A 10109-nucleotide genomic window follows, 5' to 3' on the forward strand; every position below is an offset into this window, starting at 1 on the left:
TAATTATTTGTTATTAACAGTATTATCAAATAATTAAAATATATGATCACTAATTTGATTATACAGAAAAATCAAAGCAGCTTTCAACTGAGGATTTTATTTGACGTCAGAGATTTTTTTTCAAATATAAGTACCGAAACTACAACTTCATATACGCAATGTAACAATTGTAAAACCATCAGTAGATGCACATAAACACGGCACTCAAGGATGAAATTCTCGAGACTCCGTAACTTACCGGTGGGAGGAGTTATGAGACAGGTAGGGACTTCGGGGACTGGAGAAGAGAGTGCTCTTGCGACGGATCAAAGATTGCGACTGAACGCGCGTCAGAGGAATTTCTCGGAACCACCAAAAAACGACGATGGATACATAGGATTGGAGGAGGGTAGAAAAGGTGGTGGAAGGGTCTAGGGAGGAGAAAACGCGCGGCTGGACTTGCTTACGATCGCCACCAAACCTTTCAACTGTAGAAGAATGTCTGTGCAAGGATATAGTCCAACTGCGAAGACAATTGTCAATTAATGCGTTCGCAGATAGAATGCGCTAGTCCTTCGCTTTATTTACTCACAAAAATATTACAAGGTCCAAAAGTAGTACGAATTAACGTTTAGTTGCGTGCTAGATCGTCGATGTTTCAGGCAAGCACATGCGCAACAGTATTCTATAAAATTAGTATATAATACTAGCCTTTCTGATGATCATCAACATTATTTTTATCATATATTGCTTATTTATTTCACATAATTCTACAAACTAAGAGCAACTGTTTTTTTTTTAAATAATTTTTTTTTTTAGTGACGGTGATTTAGCATACATATACTTTCATAAAGTAATTTATAAATTAATTAATAAAATAAGTGTTAGGCATAAATATGTTATTATATTCACAAGTTATCAAAAATTAAATAATCGATAGAAAAAACTCACCCACATTATTATTAATTTGATATAATATATGCAAATATATAACATTGACTATCAAATTTGTATAAAAAATTTATATTGATTGATCAAAAAGTACAATTTATTGCAATTAATAAAAATCGACTAGAAATTAAAAAATATGTTTATAATTATACCTTTCACTTTGTTTATCTGTATTTTAAATGACCGATTTAGAATAGGGAAATGAACTTTACTCAAATTTAAGAATCGTATCTAAAAAAGAATTTTATACATATAAATCTGCCATAACCAAATTTATATTATATATAAATTTATAATTTATATTATAGATTATATTTATAATTATAATTATAATTATAAATAAATATTTAAATTCTTAAATACAGCTTATAATAAAAATATATACTTTACAATAAGTAAAATGTTTTACTAATACAAATACGTTAAAATTAATGCTATTAAAAATATAATATACACAACAGATATTAATTTATTGTAATAAACTTACTATAAAAACAAATATCCTATTTAATAAATGTTATATTAAATGACAAATTTTTATCAAATAAAACTTTTAAATTATAATTATCTATATTAAAAGTGTTTCTATTTTTATGTATCGATTGAAATGTTTATATTGAAAAAGAATTTAAAAATAATAATGCTATTAATAATAAAATAGAAAATTTTACATTTAAAAAGCATTGAATCTTATTTGAATGATTACAGTAAACAAAAAGCAACTATTGCTTAGCTTCTTAGTAAATTAGCCCTTTATTATCATTCACCCTAAAGTAGTTACACATTAATCATACAATGATCTATCTTTTGACATGTATGAATTTAGAATTTTAGCCCTGTTTACTAATTTGATTCATTGCAAAATTTATTTTATAAAAGTTTGATTTGTCGTATTTAAAAAATACGAATGCTAAGTATGAAGATATTTTTAATTTTTAAACCTTGCACCTTAAATGATAATATTTATTTTATTTTCAATTGCACAACTTTTTTTAGATGTCTTATTACAATGCTTTTAAAAAGACAACAATAATAGTCTAGAATTCCAAAAATAAACATAAATTTAAACATATATTATAGAAAAATAAATTAATTTTAAATTTACAAATTAGTATTTATTATATATATATATATATATATGTGTGTGTGTGCGTGCGTGCGTGTGTGTGTGTCGGGTAAAAAAGATTTGTGATTATTAGCAATGAAGTATTTTATTTAATCGTTAACTTATAATGAAAAATTTTTTTAAATATTGTGTTTTAAATAAATGATGTCTTCGGATAACAATATTTTTTACTAAAATGAAATCAAAATAGTTATGTCATAAACATATTAAGCTAAACAAATTTCTATACTTCTGTCAATAATATATTTGTTAATGTAAATATATTAATAAAATTTAAATTTTAAGTATATCAATTAATAGATGTTATATGTTTTGATCTAATAAAGTATATCTGCATCATTCGATAAATGGGGCATAGATAGTATCCATAATTGATATTGTATTATATTGTATTGATCTTGGACATCAAAATAAAAAACATATAAATAGGTTTCTTGAAATTTCTAAATAAGTATTACTTCGTATAATAAATAAAAAATTAATAGGACTTACATTCACTCCAAATATCCTACATAAGTATTATTAAATAAATTTCATAACGTGTAAAAATTCAATTATTTATATTATTAAAAGTGTCAAATATATTTTGGTTCAAATTTATTTACATTCTATTGTCTTAAATGTTATCTTAATGTATCGTTATTCCCTATTATATATATTTAATTAAAGTTCCTTAAAATTAAGATAATCAATAGGATGATAATATATAGTAGAAGGAAAAATTTAGAATTATTGATAGAATTAGCATCTTATTGATGGATTTCAAAGTTTAATAGAAAATATACTATTATTTTGTTTTATTTTATTTTGTACTTATATTAATTTAATTATTAAAATATTACCAATATACAAAATATTAATTGATGGCAACTATGATGAACTATAATTTTAGAAAATAATATGTATTTTAAATTTTTTAAATGTTGATCTTTCATTTATAAAACTAATATGAGTACGAATATGAAATATTGAATAGTATAATACAGAATTAAAATGAAATAGTATCTATTATAAAAGAAACGAACTATTAGGCAACTGTTTCCTTATTGTATTAAATTGTAATTTCCAAACAAAAATCAAGTTATATTTCATGTTCAGAAATCTAATCTAAACTTTATAGGCTCATTTCTGGATTATATATTGGATAGCAAGCGAAACAATTATACTCCATTTTCTACTGGAAAACAATCAAACAATATTTTTTATCTTTTATCAAATACCTAGAAATAGAGCTATTATCTCATACAATTTTAATTTTATTTTAATAATTAAACTTATTTCCCTAGCGGGAAAGCACGTAATGAAATAATCTCATAAGTCGTAGCTCTTTTAAGAGGGTAACCGATAAGAAGGATCGATACAGACTTGTCCTTGACTGAGGCCCATCCATTTTCACCTCACGAATAGAAAGGGTGAGTTATAATTCTTCGCTAGTCATAAACCATAAAAAATGTGTTCATTCATTCATTAGGAAGAGCTTACGAGAAAGGAAAATTGAGAATGAAAATGAGGAGGCTAAATTGATCGTGTAAATGAAAGGATACATGCATGTGGTTAAGGATGATCTTTCGGAATTCACAATTTGCTGTAGTTAATGGTGCTCAAACGATGCCGGCGCTACTGATTGTAAGTCAAATGAGTAATTGAAAAATGTTATCTAATAGTAGTTCATGAGAATTAATGTTTTGAATGCTTTATCAGTTGAGTGCTACTATATTTCATGCCAATAGTTATTCAGTCCGATTTTTATACTCTCGCTTTTCGTTGTTTTTTTATGAATTATTTAACTAATCATATAAGTTTCTGAATTTCGATATTACGAAAACTATTAAGAATAAAAACAAAATATAGTCCTTAATTAGATAAAAAGTAATATGTATAATAGTTCTATGTATATAGTTCTTAGAATTTTGCAACTTAATAAATAATCAATATAATTTAATTTATACTAATAAACAGTAAAATCAGTTTAGTGGAAAATTATCATTCTTACATTACTATTAAATTATTAAGTTAAATTAATATTAAACTCAAATGATTTAATAATCGGAATCATTTAACTAGAAAACTCTATACTAATACTTAATAATTATCAAAATAGTATGGTTTAATTAATATGGTTTAATTTAATCAAATTCGTAATATATATTTCACTATTTAAAAAAAAAAGTAATAGTTACTTTAATACTTATTTACTCAGAATAAAGAATAAGCATAACAAATATTAAATATCTGATAATTTAATTATACAATTTTACTTAATTATGGTGAATATTGAATTCGGGATAGAACATTGTCTCACTGATTTATATACTCTGCAAATTCATAAATTATACAATCGCCAATATTTTCATGTTATTCTGGGATATTATTGTATTAATGAATAAACTATATATAACATTAAATTATCAACAATAGTTACAGAAATAATCTTTATTTATATCTTTTGCAAAAAAGCCATTTTAATTTCATATTGAATTAATTTCATAAATACTTCAAATTTTAATAATATGAAACAGTTTTAGATTATATACTCCTCACTGTTAATACTGTATGTTGTCTATTCTAATATGGACAATAATAATTATTTTTTTAAATAAATCAGTAATGCAGTAATTGCTGAGAAAAATTCAGAAGAGGAAATTTATACGTTATACAATAATTTATTAAATTTGACTTCTTTGTCTTTTAAATTAGAAAACAAATAACTAAACATATAAATCTATCTAATGAGTATACAATGAGAGTTATTTTAAAATATTTTAAATTAAAAATTTTTTATTTATATTTGTATTGTTGATTTTTAAATATAGTCGTTCAGCGAAATAAAAAATTAATGCATATAGGATAATCATTTATCAAGGGTAAATTTAATTTAACAAAAGAATCGCAATTTAATTTTAAAATACAATTAGCTTTTAAAATGTTTACAGTTATAATACCTTCTTTTATTCATATATAAAGTCAATTTTAATTAAATAATATTTATCTATTGAATTTAATAATCAATTAAAAAAATTGTATAATATTAATATATCTGAAAATATTTTAGCTTCTATAAATTGTAAGATTTCAAATTTTAATATTGCACATGTAACTATTAGATTATCAAACTTTAACTATTGCAATGCTTTATTTGCAGTTTTCAAATTATTTTCTGAAGTTACAAATTATATATATTAACTGTTAAGTTAATGTTATGCGACTATTATTATTTTTATTATTATCATTATGCTTTTTTAAAAATAATACAGTCATGAACAATACTTTTAAGAGTTTAATTTAATTTTTGATATTAGTAAATTATTTTATTTCAAGATTTGTATCGAGTATATTTATATTTTATAATATATATCTATTAAATTAAATAAAAAGTTCATATTTTTTAAAATCATTGAAATATATATAATTAATTAAAAGTAACTATCTATTTATTTTTAATTGTTTTTAACCTATAATTAGAGCTTTTTAGCAAGCAATTTTATATAATAAATTTAATGAGATTAACCTTTAAAACTTTTAACTTATAATGTTAACTGCAAATCCAATTGAAGCACCTGAATATCCAAAATTTAAACTTTTCATTTTTATTATATTTTTGTATCTTAAAATATTATTCTAATTATCAGTATGATTATCAGAAATTTAAATTGTTTGAAAAAATATTAAATTGTGTTAAAAATTAACAAATAATATATTTTAATAGAAAATTTATGTATGAAAATTATATGTATATTTTATCTACAATATCTATTAAAAAATTCAAAATTAACCGGTTGTATAACTTATTTTATACATTTTATGGTATGAGTTCTTGAAATTATTATTTTGGAATCTCTATGATTAATTCACTCGTGTATTAAAACATTAATACTCTGTAATGCTTTAATACGAATATTAATTATCGCTCCCTACTGGATGATTCAAGCACGCATTCCTACATTCTTGATTTATAACTTGATAACAAATACAGTAGAAATATTTATACAATATAATAAATCTATAGGAAACGAACATATATTTCCTACGATTATAATTAATGTTTTGCATATTAAAAATATACATGTGTATTTAAAAAACAATATATGCTGGTTTAAACATGTAATAGAAATATCATTGTTAGTAGACTAGTCAGCATTTTATAGAATTGGATTGGTGTGAATTATAAAATTAAAATTTGCACAAACGAATTTAAAATCAAAGTTTGTAAAAATAACATAGAAACGAGGCTTCTATGTGAAAAATCGCGGCTGGTAATGGCATTTAAATCGCCCCAATCGATGTAATATTTTAGTCTATTTTGTGGGACTTGTTACGGTCACCTGAAATGGCTATCCATAATGACCTTGTCTAATTACAAAAACGATCTTGTGCAAGTGTATCCTCCGAGTAAACGTGGTATTCTTTGATAGATTTTAGATTATATAGCCACGGAATATGCATCTGGCGCACAATCAGTCACGTCTGACGCGCAACTTGGCCCACAACATTTTCTCTCAATTTTCTATTTACCGTTGCCGAACGCAGGAAACATACACACTCGTAAAAAGTATACGGACACGGTATGAACAATATGCGGTGGAAGTCAAAGTCAATAGATGATGACGAATTCGCATGCTTTTTTCTTCCATTCACTTCAGTGCAGTTAAGATGAAGTACCAAGACATCGAGAGTGTAATAAGCATTAAATTAATGTGAGGATAGCGTTTTCACGAGGAGCAAGGAAGCGCCGCTGTCGCCTTTTAAAAATCAATATGATTTAAGTTGCATTACAACTCACAGCGACGGATCGATCATTTTTCCACGCCCACTACGTGATATACCTGATAACTTTATCCTGTAGGCCACCACTACTCGCTTTCCCCAAGTCCTGCTGGGATCCTTTGGTAAAAGAGAAGGAAGGGAGATGATCGCGTTCTGCTTGTCTTTCACAATCCCCAAATTTTTCGTTGCACCTTTTCGGGATATCAAAAGCGCCGCTTTCTCAACGATAGCCGATGCACTCTACTGGTTAGAACGCACGGCTCAATCAACGACAAAAACTAAACGGTACTACAATAATGTTATTGAGTAGGCAAGCGCGACGCCAACCGACCGACCGACCCTCTCGTATGAGTCACATTTAGCCCCCCCCCCCTTTTCAACTGTACCTCGTGTTCACTTGCTTTTGCTACTTCACCCACCTATCCTTATCTAACACTTTATCGCACGAGCTAGGCGAGGAACAGATATGCATTTGTATAAATACGTTAACGTGAGTTGTATCGCACTACCTAGTTATGCGCGTGCGCTTCCTTGTCATAACCGCGGAGAAACAAAGACGTTATATATGCACTGCTACCTTAAAGCAATGATTATTCACGACTTTGCATATATATATATATCAAATAACTTACATATATACATAAGTATGCTAGGTATTTTCGAATTTACTATTATAATGTAGATGATTCGGAGTCACGCAGCACAAACGAATGATGCGTATGTATCAGTCCCGAAATCTATAGTTATCTATGAACATCCGTCTTCTTGCCCTTACGTCGCCTTTTTATATTCGAGATGTTTTTTTCAACTTTCTCACCGGAAACTCTTCAAGAGCCTCTGTTTAATTACTTGGGAGCAATGCGCCATCACAGGAACCTTATCTGATCGAAAATCACTGCGGCTTTTAAATATTTATTATTATTTGAATTGATATTCAATAAAATAATTCTTTTTCACTATAAATAATTATTTTATTATAATGAAAATAATTTCTGTATTTTACTAAGCATTTTATTTGTATATTGTCAACAAAGATAATTAATAAAGTCAATTGAGCAACATTTGCCGCGTCTTATTAAAAAATTTGATTCTGAATTATATAAAAAATAGACTATAATTATATTAATACTTATACTTGTTATATTTTTATTTGCTATATATTGCATAAATCATTGTTTAATTTACAAATAAATAATATTTTTGTCGTATTGTTCAATATGTTTTTAATAAACACAATATACATTTATTTATATTTTAAAATTATAAACAACAATAATAAATATTAAATTTAATATCTATTGTTTTACGTAAGTAATAAATTATTAGGCAAATCTAATAAGAAAATCAATGCATGTTAAAATTAGTTTGCAAGCTTATTTACCTTTTCTTATATTTATTGGTATTAATCATAAATAAAACATTTTTTTTATTAGTAGCTAAGTAACAATAGAAATAACTGATTAGTAAATAGAGTTTTAATTTTCATTCATTTATTATTGTTGTATTAAATTGAATTTGGAAAGATTTTTTCTCTTTTTAAAAAATTAAAATAAAAAATGATTACTGTAATTTAATATGACATACGTTAATATTAACGTAACGTAATATTAACTAATTATTGATTAGTTACAATATTACACACAATATTACAATGCATCATTAACATTTATGTCATAAATTATTATATAATAAAAACATAAAATACAAAAGAAATAATAAAACCGCTAAATATGCGATAAGAAAGAAAATTGAGTAGTTTTCCTTAAGCGTGGTGTAAATATTAGTTTGTAAAAGAACTACCAGAGCAATAAAGATGAATATGAAATATTATTTTACAGAACTGGGCCGCCCTCTACGGAGGTGATGGATATACTGACAATTACGGCGCAAATTTAAGCGACGTTGCAAAACTTCAAGTTCCATATGGCGGGAATGTTCAATATTGCACCGCTGCTGAATTCAGCTGTTTTTTGCGTACTCTACGTTAAGATTTAAAACATAATTATGTTAGAATATATTACAATACGAGGTGTCGATGTTATAAAAATACCATTTACCTGAAAATATAAGTAGTTCCTATCAATTATAATAATCATAATATTTTCGTATAAATATAAATTATTAGTTTTATTAAATAAATATAGCGAGTTAAAAAAAAATTGTACAATATTAAATCAAGATTCGTCAAGATTTTTAAACAAAAAAGCTTCGATAAGTCGGAACCATCGAAAGTGGCGAAAGGTTAGTTATCATAGTTTGATTCGTTCAACAACGCATATTTAATTTGTTAATTGAATCAGCAATATCTATAAAGCATATAAATACTTCTAGCCGCCACTCAAAATTTGTCATACGCGTTCTGATGAACAATAGTCGAGTAATCTTAGAAAAAGTACAAAGAAACAGTGTTGCAAAATCACTATGAAATTTCAAGGGATCCACCATCCACCATAGGGTGAATAAATTTATCTTGATTCAATTTTTTGTAAGATGCGTTTGATGCAAAAGCAAGACCGAAACATAACATTGCTACACTATAGACACGTCATAGCGAGCCTCTTTGCATAACGCTATAGCAGTTACTTATAGCTGTCATTGAATCCTTGTGTTGGATGTCGTTTTATTTTCTTCCAATGCTTATTGTGCAATATTATGCTAAGTATCGGATAGCGCGCCGCGGTCTTAGACGATTCGAGATAAATAACGTCTGGTTGCCTATTGTCTGACAGAGCAGCAACAAGGGTGAGGAGTCGTGACAAACCCGGAAACGGCAACGTTGCCGAATCATCACTCGGTGCACGCACTTCGCGAACGAAATCCGTCCAGTGATAGAAAAAGAGAATCAATCGAGGGGGAATATCAGCCGTCTTATGTGTGTAGAGGGAAGTGTGGGGAATACGTACGAACCGAATTTGAAACTGAGAGGTTAACGAGTCATATTCGTTCTTATTTGCTATATTGAATGATTCGCGAAAATTCTGAAAAATCAAATAGGCTAATCTTAAAGTTTGAAGCGAGACAGAAATAACATATCCATGATATGATCAAGAAAGACGATATATGATATGGTAATAGAGAGTGAGAGAGGGAGGGAGTGTGATACGGATCAGGCGGGGGAGAGAGGTCCAAGCAATGCGCAACATGGCGATAACTATCGGTGGCATGTGAAATCACGCGGCCTTTTATTTACGAGGTAAAATTGATTTTACCTTACTAAAGAGTCGAAGTTCTGTTGTGGTTTTGTATTGGCTTCTCGAGCCAAGCGCATTGAATCAAACCCTTTGAGAGG

This window comes from Ceratosolen solmsi, unplaced genomic scaffold (genome assembly GCF_000503995.2).
Source record: "Ceratosolen solmsi marchali unplaced genomic scaffold, CerSol_1.0 scaffold7, whole genome shotgun sequence".
NCBI classification, from domain to species: domain Eukaryota; kingdom Metazoa; phylum Arthropoda; class Insecta; order Hymenoptera; family Agaonidae; genus Ceratosolen; species Ceratosolen solmsi.